The following is a 15530-nucleotide window of genomic DNA, read 5'->3' as shown; positions in this document are numbered from 1 at the left end:
TCGTAATCATAGCATGTAGTGCAAAGCAGGTCACTCAAACATGTTATGAGACGTAAGAGACTTCTTTTTTAGTTTGATCGTACTGAGAATGGCTGCATCAAATGGATATTCGAACATACGTGCTGAAATAATCTTTCAAGTGACTGCATGCTTTCGCTCATCAAGCGTCAGGGAGCAGCTGGTCGCGTCTGTGTGATCTACGTTTCCGTTTTATTCTTTCTATTCAATTCGCCGCTGAAGCAATAAGGCACCTGTAGTGGGTCCCATTCCACAACCTTCAATTTCTGGCCAGAGGAGCTAGCGGTTACACCATGCTAGCCACCCTCCCTTCAACGTGCGAAGCCATGCTGGGAAACACAAACACTCACCCTCAATATGTTCTTTCTTACAGCAAAGCATGCAAAGGGGCATTGTGAGGCTTGTATGTTGGTTGTATCAGAAAAATCAAACAATCTACATCCACTGATAGTCTCAAATGACAACTTGACGCACCCGGACATATATGTAAATGTCATATGGAGAATTCTGTTGAGCAGATCATTGCATAACCAACATTACATAACCAACAAAAGAATAACACATGCTCTCTAGCTATACGATGATGCAGTTGTGAACTGTAATAGCTATCAGGATGTCACAAAGATGTGCCTTTTATATACATTTCTCTCACGAGGTAGGATTAGGCCTGCAAGCTTCATTTTGAACCTGCGACTCAGGTGTTGGCAGGCAATAAAATCTAGGCAGCGTCTAAGGAACACTGAAGTACATGTGTGGGGATGTTGACACAACTTCCAGTGTGTGTGGCGGTCTGTGTGTGTGGGGGGGGGGGGGAGGGGTTCCATGAAAATGGCCCATCGTAAAAAAAGTGCAACCCAAATCGGTAACCAAATGAAGAAAAGCAGGAAATGTACAGACAAACAAATAAATTTTTACCAACTAGCCACTCTGCATCTTCAAATATTGTGGGAGCTTCTCGACAGACCTGGGACGCTGCCCATACAGAGGCATCATGGCACGGTTCCTGGTATCTGGCATTCAGGAACAGAATGCGCCTGGTTGCATTACAGATTTTAAAAAAGATGTACAATGTTACAGCGTGAACATCCTCTGTATGCATAAAAGGCAACAAGCAAGCAAGAGAATGTACATATAGGGGCATTGGAAATCCAATGGTTCTGGAAACACAGTTGCCTAATTGATTTTTTTGACTTTGTGGTACAAAATTGAAATGAAATATTTGTGCAGAAATAAATTCCAAAAAGTACGAGAATTGCTCACCGCTAAGGTGTTGATGGAATGGGGAATCCCCTTATGGGAATAGTAGTTTCCATCTTTAACTACCTTAAGGTAGTTAAAGATAAGCCTCACTACCAGTAAGGCTCGGTTGCTGTATTGCCACTTGGGTACCATCAATTGCACCTGCGAAAAATATACACACAAATAATGAGGATGTTCCCCTCTGACACGACTTTTAGGGGATATTCATTCGACTCATTTCGTACCAGGTTACTCCCTGATCACGCATGCTGAAGCTAATCACCATCACGTGCACGTTATAGTTCATGTTATATCCAGTTTGTGTTTTTGTATCGTGACTTTTTTTACACATTGCGTTTGGGCAAAAAAGTGAAATGGAGGAGATGTGTTATTCATCATGATTCTTGCATGCATTGTGAGAGGCATTCCTATGTTGTTTATGGAAAACAGGAAAGCTTACCCAGGCACCCAGGAAACCCAGCCAACTCGACCGGCGCTTTACTTTCAAGCGTTTCCTCTGGAGTCGAGGAGAACCGGACATACTTCCGCGCAAGGTTCATTGTGATGAGGCTTACTGCGTGGAGAGCCTCGGATATCGCATGCTTACTGCAAACGAAGTTCTCTTCTCTCGCAATGTTGCCGAGGAATGCCCCAGTGGCGTAGAACCGTAGCGCCATTAAAACTCTCTGCTGGACGCTGAGGACTGTACGACGCCACTGCTGAGCTCAAATGTGCCGTTATTCACGAATGGAACTTCTGCATTGGTACATAAATGCAGTTAGCAAGTGCACTATACGAGTTTCTATAGTACTTACGCCGCTCTACATCCCCTTGCGCTCAAAGCTCTTCTGACATTTCTGGACACCATCGGACTCCGATCGTTATTGTAAAGGGGCTCGTTATTTTATTCCCCCCATTCCACTAAGCACTGGGGTAGAGTATCGCCTGTTGCGATGAAACTCCCCACTCTCCAAGGCCGAAAATAAAGTTGTTGTTGTACATCCCCTTGACAGCTTCGCAGACCTCTCTAGCAACGTCCTTAGACAAGCGGAAAGTTGCAATGAAGTTGTCCTCTGACATCGTAGCGAAAGCATCGCTGTAGGTGCGATATGTGCGTTCCGGGTCGCGATCGGCGATGCCCTCCTCATCAAAAATGACGAACAGATCCGCCATTTTGATTGCGAACCCCGAAACGGTGTGGGTCGTCCTACCTCCGCTCACAACGGCTACGGTCACGTGATGCACGAGCCGCCGCCGGGGTATCAGGGAACGGCTCTTTAGTGCTCCATCGCAAAGCCTTCCACGTGACCCGGCCGTTGCTATGGAGATGGGTGAAACAATAGCGAGCTCGCGCACCTACGACGTGGCTGGGAACGCGTCCCTGGAGTCGTGTTCCTTTGGTCCGGATGGTTGTCACAAGCATACTTTGACGAAAAAGACAGCGCTCACCAACTTCTGTGATATCGGCTACAATGAGCAAAGGCTACTACATCTGCGATCAAACCGAAGTCAAGAGAAAATTGCGAACGTATGTGCGCCCCACTAGTATCTCTACGTATTGCAATACTCGTCTCTTTTGGCGCCTAAAAACTGCTGCGATCGTTTTGGCACTCACAAAAAGAGCTCAAGAGGAACTAAAAGGGTAAGCTTACGCATCGTGGAAGCGAATCCTTCTCTGGTGCCAGGTGACCTGCTCTGCCTGGGATGCAACATCCGCTGCTCGCAGACAACAGGTGAACAGAAGGATTTAACTCCGGATGAAACAGGGTCACATAAGGAACAGAGCAAAGAATCAGATGTGTTGGAGGCGGTAAACGAATCACTTACATTGATTGGAGAGACGCCCGTGAAAAGAAAGTTTTCAAAGAAAGACCGCCAAGCCAAGACCGCCAAGGAGGAAACTTGCGAAGATCAGGACGTCGTATCAACGAAAGCTTCTAAAAACATTAAACCGTGCGAAGACACACATAATAGCGACGCCCTTTCGAAAGAATACATTGATCTGCTCGCTGAACTGAAGAGAAAATTCCACGATGAAAAGTCTCGTTGCAAGAAGACGTCGTTACTGACACTGTCTCCTCTGTCGTGGAGCCGCCGCAAGTTAGCAAAATTTTTCGGCGCATCCGAAGCCATGCTGCGAAAAGCAAGAAGGCTTCGACAAAAGCACGTAGTCCTTGCTGAACCTGAGCGCCGAGCAGGCCGCGGTATTTCCTCCGACTTTGTATCTTCCATTCCAAATTTCTATCAGGATGACAGAATTTCGCATAATCTGCCGGGAAAGAAAGACGTGAAGGACGGACACCAGAAGAGGCCCATGCTTCTGATCCTGCAGGAGGCGCATACACTGTGCAAAGAGGAGCATCCGGATACGAAGGCAGGATTTTCTGTCTTTGCTTCATTGCGTCCGTCGTGCGCGTCATAGCGGGAGGCCCAGGTATCCATGCTGTGTGTGAGTGTGTGCACATACCATCAATATGTTAAGCTCATGCTCCGTGGTGTCGGATTAAAAGATGACTACAAAACACTCCTCGAAAACACTGTTTGCGGTGCAAAGTGCAAACGTGTCCGGGAATTAAGGAACTGCGAGATTTTCTAATGAGCACAAAAGTGCTTCAGTTTCAGTCAGACGACCTCATTTCGTTCAAACAGTGGGTTAACGCGTCACCCTTGCTGCAATATCGCTACCAGTGGAAGACTCACCCGTCGTTTCGTCAGAGAGATGGAGTGTTTGAGGCCGCACCACTTGACCTGACCACAGTGACCTGAAACGACGTTTATCATCCACAGAAGCAATAGTAGTCATGTACTTCGCAGAAAATTATTCTTTCGTGGTTCAAAACTCTCCCCAATCCTTTTCTTGCGAGCAGAGTCAAGCAACCATCCATCCCATGGTGCTGTATTACAACTGCGCAGAAGAAGACGTCGAACTTTGTCACGAAACCTTCGTGGTGATTTCCGACTGCATTGTCCACGACAATGCCGCTGTACATATGTTTAAAAACAGCTGTCTACCTACGTCAGGGAAAATCATCCCCGTGTTACCAAGGCACATTACTTCAGCGACGGTGCGGCGTCCCAATATAAAAACATGAAGAACTTCGCGAATTTCTGCACTTCCAAGATTTCTGCCTTGAGGCCACGTGGAACTTTTTTGCCACTTCGCATGGAAAGGGGCCGTGCGATGGCGTCGGGGGTACAGTTAAGCGCATTGCATCCAAACCAAGTCTACAGCAACCATATGAAGGACAAATTCTGACGCCAAATGACTTATTCACATGAGTGCACGGCAACATGAAATCTGTGCACGCGTTCTGGGTACAAAAAGTAGACATCAGTGCTGAGCAAGAGGAGCTAGCGCAGCGTTACAGCCGAGCTGTCGCTGTACCTGGAACAAGGACATACCACAGCTTTATACCCGTGAGCGATTTCGAAGTGTTGGCCACACAGACATCTTTTGGCCACGGCACGAAGCGATTTCTCGTCCTCAAGGTATAGTTGGACAGCCACTGTGCGCGTTAGAAAATGCTGGATAAGTATTTACCAGTGCTGCACTTACAGTGTACCTGACTGGAATTAAAAAAAAAAAATTCTCTTGTATACGGAAAAACACCCTCGAAATTTTTGTATATGTTGTACAAGAAAGCTCAATCCATATAAATGGTTTCACACTCCTCTTCTGACCTCTTCATTGCGTATTTTACGCTTGATTGTAGCGAATTTTGCAAAAAGCGCATACTTTCCCTATTTTTCCTGTAATGAATACGAAAGTTGCGTGTCCTGCGGTTTTTCCTGTTGAAGTATTCCAAGAGACCTCTGAACAAAAAAGTATTCATCATAATTTAGTGATTTGATTTTCCACAAAAAATCGCGAAATAGGAGGAAAATTTCGAAACTTCAGGCCTGTCTACACCAGCACCAATTACAGCGTGACAACCGGCATTTGGACACTGTGTAGACCATGGCTTCCTCTATACGCAAAAGAAAATCGCACACTTCTAGCTGCTTTTTATGAACCGCAGCTGCCGTTCACGAGAGGCACGGTTTTCAGCAGCGCTGCGACCTTCACATGTTTCTAGCACGCGCCACATTGAAGTCTGGGAAGAAACATTTCGTGGTATGTCGAATCGCACTATTGGGAGCTGCCCAAAAAATATTCGTAAAAATCCGTGATGGTTTGGTGAGGGGCGAGCAGGTCCGTTGGATCGTTTCGCGTGGAATCGCCCTTGTTAAGGCTGGTGCCATCCCGGATGAACACCGAACGAAAGTTGTGTGGTGGCTCCACACCTTGTAAGTGCCTTTTTCTTGAACAAAACCGTGCGAATGCAATGACACGACCAAAACAGTTCTGCAATGAGTCCACCTGAGACCTGTGTTATTTTAGGTAGCTCAGGTACATCCGTCCCTTTGACGAATTAAGACTGTCTGTGTGCGCGGCTGACAAGTGATATGGCTCTCATGAAACAACCTGGTTTACATGAGCTCATCTTTTCATGAAGGGAACAAGTCTATTGTCCAAATTTGACCTAAACGCTCCCCTCATAACTTGATTGAATCCGTATTGTCAGTAAGTAATTGCCCACCAATCAGACTCCCAATCTATTTTGCTACGTTTTGGAAGAATTTATAAGTGACCTCAGGACTCGTGTCTCCCACACTAGTGCAAATATACTAGTATAGCACTAATGTAACAGTGCGCCCACTTGTTGCTCTCAGGTACCCTGGAGTGAGGAATCTGTATTATGAAGCGGCACGACTGCTGGGGTTTTTCAACCCTGTTCTTCGCGATATCAATGGACCTGGCTTTGTAAGTATTATGTTCTATACTTGCTTCCCGAGTAGGTGTAGCATGAACCAAACTATGTCGAATCTCAATGTGTCAACTAGTCGATGCCACAGGTTACGTCCTTTTATTGCTTCAGACGTGTTTTGCCTTAGGAGCAAAATACGATGGGCGTCAAGACGGAAGCTGGTAATATTTTGAATGTGAGGCTGTTCTTACACTTGACAAAACAGTTTCCTGTTCAAAGCATCGGTAGCTTCCATTCTGAGGTTCCTTACTTTTAAGCGCCAGTTTCCCTTGGTGCCAGTGTATTGTAGGACTATCGTAGAACGTGAAGAAAGATAATGTGCAAGTTGTCGGCGATGCAGAATCAAAAATAAGAAGGACGGTTAAGAGCATCAACTGTTTACTATGTACACATTAAAAAAACAAGACTTTCGTGCAGTGGGTTGCACTTCTTCAGGTTTGAGGACACCACTTGTAACAGGTCCTCGAACTTGAAAGTCTTGTTTTTTAATGTGTATATGGTAAACAGTTGATGCTCTTAACCTTCTTTGTTATTATTGTAGGACTACTTATATGTACTTGTTCATTTTCAGAACTCGTGGTGGCGGCAACTAAAGAAAAGAACAAAGAACCAGCGGATGTCTTTAAATGAAGTCCAAATGATGCAGGCCCAGCGTGAAAAATTTGGGAAGAGAAAGCGACAAGAAGAGACGCAGGGCTGCTGAGCACCCAGAATCTGTCTGCGAAAGACTGTAGCCTTCAATTGTCCACATGTTCCGATATACATTATCTAATTAGACAGAGCCTTGTATGCTTTGCAGCGCAGTGGACAGCAGTGCTCAAGGTGTCGAATGGTGCGCATTGGTGTCGAATGGTGCAATTGATTTCTGGTTTTGCAGGTGACCTTACAATGTCAATCTGAGGATGCTGAAACAATAAATGCTCATCAGCTATTCATGATCAAGGAGATGCGGAGAAGCCCTGGAGAGAGGAACCCGAGCCGTATCTCGGATGCTATGGCCAGGACTCACACCAGGAGAAGAAGCCTGGTCGAGCAAAAGGATGGAGGCAACAATACACCGCAGTGCCTCTCAGTGGCCGAGATACTTTCTGAGTACCCAGCTCTCATGTTAGAAACTGAGGTGAGCTGAATGTGGATCTTCCAGGTTTGAGAGTGTCTACCTTTTCATCACACAGGCACAAGTAATACACAGTGAAAAGTTGTTGGTGCAGCCGTGCCTATACAGAGTAGGACATCTCAGAGACCAGATGACCAAATGAAAGACTCTTTGCTCACACAATCAGACTTTGTTGTAAAACACAAAAACAAACATAAATTAATGGAACACCGGTGTGACATTTTTCATTGGTTGAAGCGATAAGCTGCCAGTAAACAGTTGCACATGCTGGAAAGTGGATGGAATGTTATTGGTCCCACTGGTTCATAATTCAATGTCCTGTTTGCTGTTAGTGTGCACCTCCAATTGAGGAATATACCTGTCCAATGTCCTGTGGCTTTTTATTATTTGTTGGCTCTTATTATTTTGTTATGTAAAGCTTCCCCCCATAATCCGTTTGATTATGTATTTTTTAAAACTGATTCATTGGTCTTGTGCATCTGTATTCATGTGTTAACTATCAGATCAAACTTGCTACAGTGAGTTGGCTTGTACTCTACTACTTGGTTTGATTTTAACTTTCCCAAACTTTTCACATCATTTTCGCTTCTGCTGGAACGTTACTGTGTGCTAGCTCGTGCTGATAAATTTGCCTGCTTATTGCAGATCCACAATGAGTTTTGCCGCCTCACAAGCTGCAGGGCTGACAGGGCAATAGGGAGCTTCATTCAGGAGTACGCAAAAGGCATCATTTCTGCCGCAGAGAAAAAGAAACGGGTTTAGAAGCACCTACACCATTTTACAGCTCCACGCCCAGAGAGTGGAGATGACAAGGGTGAATGCTTCTGGCTTTCCATACAATAAAAAGTAAGATACAGCAAATTTACTGTGACTAACACTTACACACACTGGCGTGACGTAACAATGAAACAAAATGTAATATGGCGTTTCGATGCCTGTTCGGGCATCATCATCAGAATGAAACAAGAACGGTACGCCATCTGAATTCTACTAATAGCTTAGTCATGACCTTGTAGCAATCAGGTAGTGGCCCTTTGTGACTGTTACATGCGTTATCATCACGGTGAATGTGCCAAGATTCCAAAAATTTTCTTACCCCCCATCTATGATCGTGTGCCACGGGCTTTGCATTGTGAAATTAAAAAGAATGAACTGTTTTTAGCACGTGCTCGACAAGTTCTGTGCGGTGATTCACTGCCGGTGGTTTTGATATCTGTTGCTGATGTTCTTTCAGTCTCGTGGCTTTCTTTCTTCCAGTTTCTCCCACGTAGTAGCAGGCACTGCATTGTTCACATTCCATCCAGTATATCAGATTCTTCCATGTGGGGCACAGGGTCTTTGGGGTAACAAAGTATTATACAGGGTGTCCCAGAAAACGTGTCATTGAATTATAATAAAAAAACTACGCGACCTAGAATCATGCGGTCAACAGCATTTGTTGTTATTAGGTTTTTGCCACCTCCTAACGTGAATGTCATGTACTGCAAGTTTAATTATGTAAATATTTGCGAACTGAAGTCTGAAATTTGCCAAGTAAAGGTCACTTTTTTACCCCACCAATATGAAGAGCGTGCCGAATTCACTCAAATTCATGATAATTGACAGTGATTTTCACGAGCTATCCCATCGGAAAAAATAGCCGAATATCATGCTTTTCGGGGCACCGGACCATAACGCGCGATGACTTTTTGAGCGCAATCGCTCTCAGTGCGACGAAAGGAGGTTCGGAAGCCAGCCCACAGAGTGATAGTAGAAAAAGTAACAGTTCCTAAAATTGGGAGAGACAAAGCATTACCCCTGCGAAAGTCGGACGTGATAAGCCGTGCCTGTTTTATCTCTTTCTGCGATGTCGTGGAGGGCGGGGTTTACTACCTCCTTTCGTCGGACTGACAAAGATTGCGCTGAAAAATTCATCGTGCGCTATTCTGTGCGACCTCCGTAGAGCATGATGTTCGGCTATTTTTTCCGATAAGATAGCTCCTGAATATCCCTGTCAATTATCATTAATTTGACTAAATTAGACACGCTCTTCACATTGGTGGGGTAAAAAAGTGACCTTTACTAGGCAAATTTCCAACCTAAGCTCGCAAAAATTTACATAAACTTACGTTATACGACATTCACATGAGGAGGTGGCAAAAAACCAGTAATAACAAATGCCGTTGACCGCATGACTCTAGGTGGTGTGGTTTTTTTATTATGACGCAATGACACGTTTTCTGGGACACCCTGTATAGTGATTTAATGGGTTTAAAGACTTTGTGTATGCCAAGTGGCTTTAAAATTCTTCGCACAACTTCTGATAGGCCGCGAACATAGGGAATGCATACAATGTTTTCAGGAGTGGGGTTCTTCTCATGAACACCAGACATTCTAGAAATGATACTTTTGAGGAAGTCGAGAGGGTAATGGTTCTTGGTGAGGACGTCACTTGATACCTTACGTTCGGTTTCTCTTGTTTGCCGAGTGCTTGAAACTGCATCTAGACGTTTGTAAAGGCTTCTGACAACAGCACGTTTATGTTCAGGTGCGGGGTATGAATAAAAGTCTAAGGCAGATCCAGTGTCACATGGTTTGCGGTAAACAGAAGTGTTAATGTGTCCTGACTCGTCACGAGTAACTAAAATGTAAAGAAAAGGAAGACTATGGTTATTCTCCTTCTCTCTCGTAAACTGTATGTTAGGGTGAAGGCTGTTAAGTAACGTATGAAATGACTTCAGAAAGAAAAGTATCGACTGGTACATTGGTAAAGAGCGAAATAACATGAAAAGACAACATTATTTCGTCAGGATGAAGTACAAGATCGCGCACGGCTGAACAGAATTCATTCGAGTTCTTTACAGAATGTCCACTCTTGTAAATGATGGGATTTAAAAGTTCTACAAGGAATTTTGACAGTTGGTACGTCGGAGCACCGATGAAGGACACAATGGGACGAAGGAGGACGTTGGGCTTGTGTAGCTTGAGTAGGCCGTACGCTCTTGGTATCTGCCCATCGGATGAAAACAGGCGTTTGTAAATCGCGTCAGAGATGCTGCCTATCGTATTCAATTGTCTTAGGCGTTTTACCAAAGCTCGTTCCGATTTTGTTATCGGATCGTCCTGTAGATTTGTAACGTGGGACTCGTCGTTTAGCAGTTCCTCCATCTTCGCGATGTAAGCAGTCTTGTCAAGCACAACAGTACTCTTTGTCAGAAGGCAGGACAACAATAGTCGTATCTGTCTTTAAGTCCTTCAATGCTTGATGTTCTTTAGTGGTAAGCTTGCGTGGCGGTGCATTCCATTTCTTAGACAGGATACCCATAAGGCGGTTTCGTTCGAAGCTAACCGCGCCTGCATTTTTGATGAAACGAAATATTTCCTCGACCTCAGCGAAGATGTCCCTGCGTGGTATCCTCGCTGTGGTTGGTGCAAAGTTTAAACCTCTACTTAGAACAACCTCTTGTTCCTTGGTCAGGGGTTTCGACGACATATTGATGGCCTGGTTGTTACGGGGAAGATCTTCGCTGTGTACGGATAAGAGTGCATTCAACTTACGTTGGTGTCTGTCGTTGCACTTGAGATGTCCCTGTTGTTCTGCCTTCCGCCTTGCTGTACAGATGCGTTGAAAGGAGTGCGGTGACACACTGCGGCATATGATCTTTTCGTGGTTCGTTAGTTGTTGACGGCAGATCCTGATGTGGGGTTCGTTTTCTTGAATTATTGCCTTCAAACACTGCTTGCTGTATTTCCAATGTTTTCAGGAGTGGGGTTCTTCTCATGAACATGGAATGTGAACAATGCAGTGCCTGCTACGTGGGAGAAACTGGAAGAAAGAAAGCCACGAGACTGAAAGAACATCAGCAACAGATATCAAAACCACCGGCAGTGAATCACAGCACAGAACTTGCCGAGCACGTGCTAGAAACAGGTCATTCTTTTGACTTTCACAATGCAAAGACCGTGGCACACGAGCATAGATGGCGGGGTAAGAAAATTTTTGAAATCTTGGCACATTCACCGTGATGATAACGCACGCAGTCATAAAGGACCACTACCTGATTACTACAAGGTCATGACTAAGCTATAAGAAGAACTCGGATGGCGTACCGTTTCTTGTTTCATTCTGATGATGACGCTTGAACAGGCATCGGAACGGCATATTACATTTGTTTCATTGTTACGTCAAGCCAGTGTGTGTAAGTTTTCCTCACTGTGACTAATTGCTCAACTTAAATGTCTCCTCCAGCCTGCACAGCCGCCATGGTGTGGAAGGTACTACCAGTGCTGCTGAGGGATGTGTCAGCGGATATCTTCCATACTGTAAATACTTTTTCCGTGTTTTCGTATTGTAGACTTCCAAAGTCCTGTGGGCTAAATATATATGAATGTAGAATATTTGTTTCCATACGTAACTCCTAACAAGATAATACGGGTTGGACCATATTTTTCAACTTAAATTTATTGTGTTCTGTGCAGGAACCACTCCCTTCTGACCCGGCATACCCATGCATCGAAGTTTGTGGACCACTATGGTCTCCGTCTTCCTTGACAGTGAGGCTTGAGAGTTTTGCAGTGGATGTTGTAGACCTCAGCACAGCAATGGCCGTGGTGCTGTCACTGTATTGGGTCTACAACATCCACTACACCAAGCGGTCCAAAAAGGTGTTCCAAATGCTTGAAACTCTCGTTGGGCTGCGAAGTCTTAACCAAAAATATGTACTTGTTACAAAGTTGCAAAACGAAATTGGTTTTGCTACACGTGCATGTAAATAAGAATCATCTTTGAAGTTTTGTAAATAAACATATTGTGTTTGTGCTAAGAGTTTGTACCTGTCGATTTGACCAACGAGCAGCGACGAGTTAGCAGCAACTAGTTGCAGTGACAGCAAGCAAGTGCAATATCTCTGTAATTTCTTCTTAGTAATGCTGACCTGAGGTGCAGTTATGATACCTCATGGCAGCATGAGTGGCTCCTTATTGAAAGCACAGATGGTGTATAAATGGCCCCATGGCAGAGGCACCATGGCGATTTCCACTCAGGGTATTGATATTAAATCCTTTGTGGGAACAAGGGTGACTCCTAGGCAGAAAAAGTAAGAGTTGTCTTTGTAACTCCATGGACGGGCACGGCACACTCTAAAAAAAAGGTGTCATACTGACTCCTTTGCGGGAGTAAAACACCCTAACTCCCATGTGCAAAATTAGAGTCTTTTTGAGGAGTATCTGCAACTCCAGGAACTATGGAGTAAAATTTACCCCTATAGTACGGAGTAAAAGTTACTCCTATACAGCTCCCTATTTACTCCAACATGTCGAGTGTAAAAGCAACTCCACTCATGAGGTTAACATAACTCCGTTGGGGAGTTATGGTTACACTACATAAGGCGTAAAAATTATGCCCCTATCCTGGGGTGTGCATTACTCTAGTCAACTTTTCATCTTGAAAAACATGCAAGGAAGTGTTGTAAAACAGTATGTTTGAAAAAACATACATTTATTGTGCCTCTGATACAGAACAGAAGTTGAACATTACTATGCACATTACACGCTATGTACATGGAACATAATCATATGACTAGAAACAACAAGTTAGGATCTAAAGTGTTTAACGGCACTTAAAGCGTTCCCTAACCAATGCAACATACTTCAGGTTGAAGTATTCGTGATGTTTGAATGCGGTCATTTACTGGACAGGCGTGTCCCTTCACCGTGATACAGGAGGACTGGAACTTGAATGGGTCTTCTGTGAGCATTTTTGTGAGATATAGATCATTTTTGCCTTAAGCGACACCGCTAAGGGGAGAGAAATGATAGCGATATATTACGAAGTTATGTTACATTCCTTTCTATATGGCCTTCTCAAGTAGTATCAGTCAAGTATGCAATGTAGACCAATTAATCTAAGAGGCAGAGTATTTTTTTTCGTTACTGAAAATTAGAGAAGAATCAAATCAAACAGAGCACATACACACCAAAATTCAAAACTTTCTTATTTGCAAACATTTTACTTCCTTAAATATAAGGATGGGACAGATAGTAGGATGCACTGTAAAAACCATATGCTGTAAGAATGTGTGTGCCATCCCAGACTGGCAGAAATCACAGTGTTTGGGATGTGCATATTGGTGTGCGAGTGAATCTCCAGCTTGTTCATCTGTTGCAGCTTTCCTAAAATAGGTATGTGTACGCACTTTGCTGTATATCTATTATAAAGCACATGAAATAAAGTAAGCACTTACACAAGTGAACAGGTCAGATTGATCTCCCTCACCAGATGAGCAAAGACATAAATTAATTCTGCTGTGTAATAATCTGCAACATAAATATAGGCAATGAGAGTCCACGCAGTGGCGATATGTGATGCTATCATATGTCAAATATTTTTGCTAATTAACCATTTCGTATGCCAAACGAACAGTGCTAGGAAAATGAATGGTTCGAATCATACGTGTGGAAAAATTGATTGATGCTAGTACAGTGCTACACAAAAGTTTATGGAACACGCTCCGGCGCCTTCCTCAGAGTGACACGCTAGCAGCTAATGGGGTTGCATGAACTTACAGACATGTGCCTAGGTAACCCAGTCACCTGTTTGCAAGTCTATAGGTGCCATTCGCTGCTGGCGTGTCACGCTGAGGAAGATATGCTCCGGAGCGTGCTCCGCAAACTTTTGTCCAGCACTGTAATGTGATGTAATAGAAGAAAATAATGGGGATTTAATTCACTGCATTGTACCTACCCTTTTGTTCCACTGTTGCCCTTCTCTTCCTTGCAATTTGCATAGTACTTTCTTCCTTTGTGGAAGTGGAGCAGCGCTTTTACATCGTCTTTTCCACTGTGCTGTGCACACCACTGGTCAATCTGAAACTTACTAACAACAGCATTAGAACTCAACACTGACACCACTTATCATCGACAGGATACATATGAATGAAATATTAATACAGAACAGCAGTAGTACCTACCACACTGAAACTTACCAGCGCAGGGGACCTCCTTCACACCACCTTCACAGTTTGTGACTTGAATGTCATGCCAAGATATGCTGGCCTTTCAGAGGAAATTATCACCTTCGTCATCTGCAGTGCGTGCCATTAAAGCCAGACTATTCTGCAATATAGTTAACATTGGTTAACATGTACGCAGTGTCCTAGCTAAAATCACATTTCAACTATTGTCAAAATTCCTCTAGCGGAGTTCCTTCAGAACACAACAAAAAGGTACTTCCAAGCTTATGAAAAGAAAGAAACTCTCAACCATATATGTGTGAACAAAGTACAGGCCAACGTCTACCGTATTTTGTTAGCAGTGTCCCCAAAGCGGATCCTCCTTTCAAAGCAACGTATACGTGTAAGTACGTTTCACAGGACGGAGACTTACCTCCTTGAGTACGTAGTGGTAGGACACGCAGCTATATGACTTGCAGTCGTCGCACTCATTACACCTCAGCATGCTGAAAAACGTTATTGTTGGAAGTAAATATTATTCAGCGGCCCAATAGACCGTTAACAAGTCTCTGCACGACAAGCAGAGAGAGACGCACGCCGCAGAGCTCAAACGCTCAAACTCAACGGCCTCGATATCAGTGTTGCTAGACTGCGCGCAACGACAGGAGGAAAACTGTCCAGGAATATGCAGATTTAACTTTCGCCACGGAGTAAAGCGCAGGTTGAAGGGAGTTATTAAAGCATCAAAACATGGAAATGCACAAACAAGGAGTTTCAAGGGTGTTTGGTGAGAGTTCATCCACAGCACGGGGTGTAAAATTGCTTAATACTCTCTTTCGACACCCTTTTTTTTAGAGTGCAGCCACTCCTATTCAGAGTGTGACCTTCACCTCCCATCTCCCTACCCCTTGGAGCAAGGGTGAATCCAGTGTAGAAAGACCTGGATGTATTAATTGAACTCCACAAGGGGGCATTGCGATCACTCCCATTAAGAGTGTGACATACAGCCCCTGCTGGGAACATGAGTGACTCCAGTGTAGAAACAACCAAAGGTGTTACCTTAACTTCACGAGGAGGCACTGCGGTCACTCTTGTAAGCGGGGTTTGTACAACCCTACAGTGTGGAGTTCCATTCACTCCACTGGAAGGAGTGAATTCTATGCCCTACAGGGCATTGCAGGAATGTCTTTATAAAACTGGAAACAGCCGTAACGAACACTCCATGCAAGAGCGTTGGCAAGACACCCATGAGTGGTGTCAGTATAGCTCATCTAAATGGTGTTATCATCACTCACATAACATGGAGTAAAGTTTCACTCCCTATTAGGAGGAGTAAAATTTACTCTTAAAGGGAGTGTCCTACGGGACAAGCCAGTTACTCCCCTAAAGGAGTTGTTGCCATACCTTTTTTTTTTTCTC

At 44.2% G+C, this 15530-nt stretch overlaps 1 protein-coding gene across 1 annotated transcript in view; it reads left to right on the top strand.

Annotated features, from left to right (window-relative positions):
* The window catches only part of LOC135381939 (neprilysin-1-like), a 92049-nt gene that overhangs the window by 41570 nt on the left and 34949 nt on the right, over window positions 1–15530 (top strand). The window lies entirely within an intron of this gene.

This window comes from Ornithodoros turicata, chromosome 1 (genome assembly GCF_037126465.1).
Source record: "Ornithodoros turicata isolate Travis chromosome 1, ASM3712646v1, whole genome shotgun sequence".
In the NCBI taxonomy this organism is placed as follows: domain Eukaryota; kingdom Metazoa; phylum Arthropoda; class Arachnida; order Ixodida; family Argasidae; genus Ornithodoros; species Ornithodoros turicata.
Note: the sequence above shows the minus strand (reverse complement) of the source record. Positions and strands in the feature narration are given on the sequence as shown.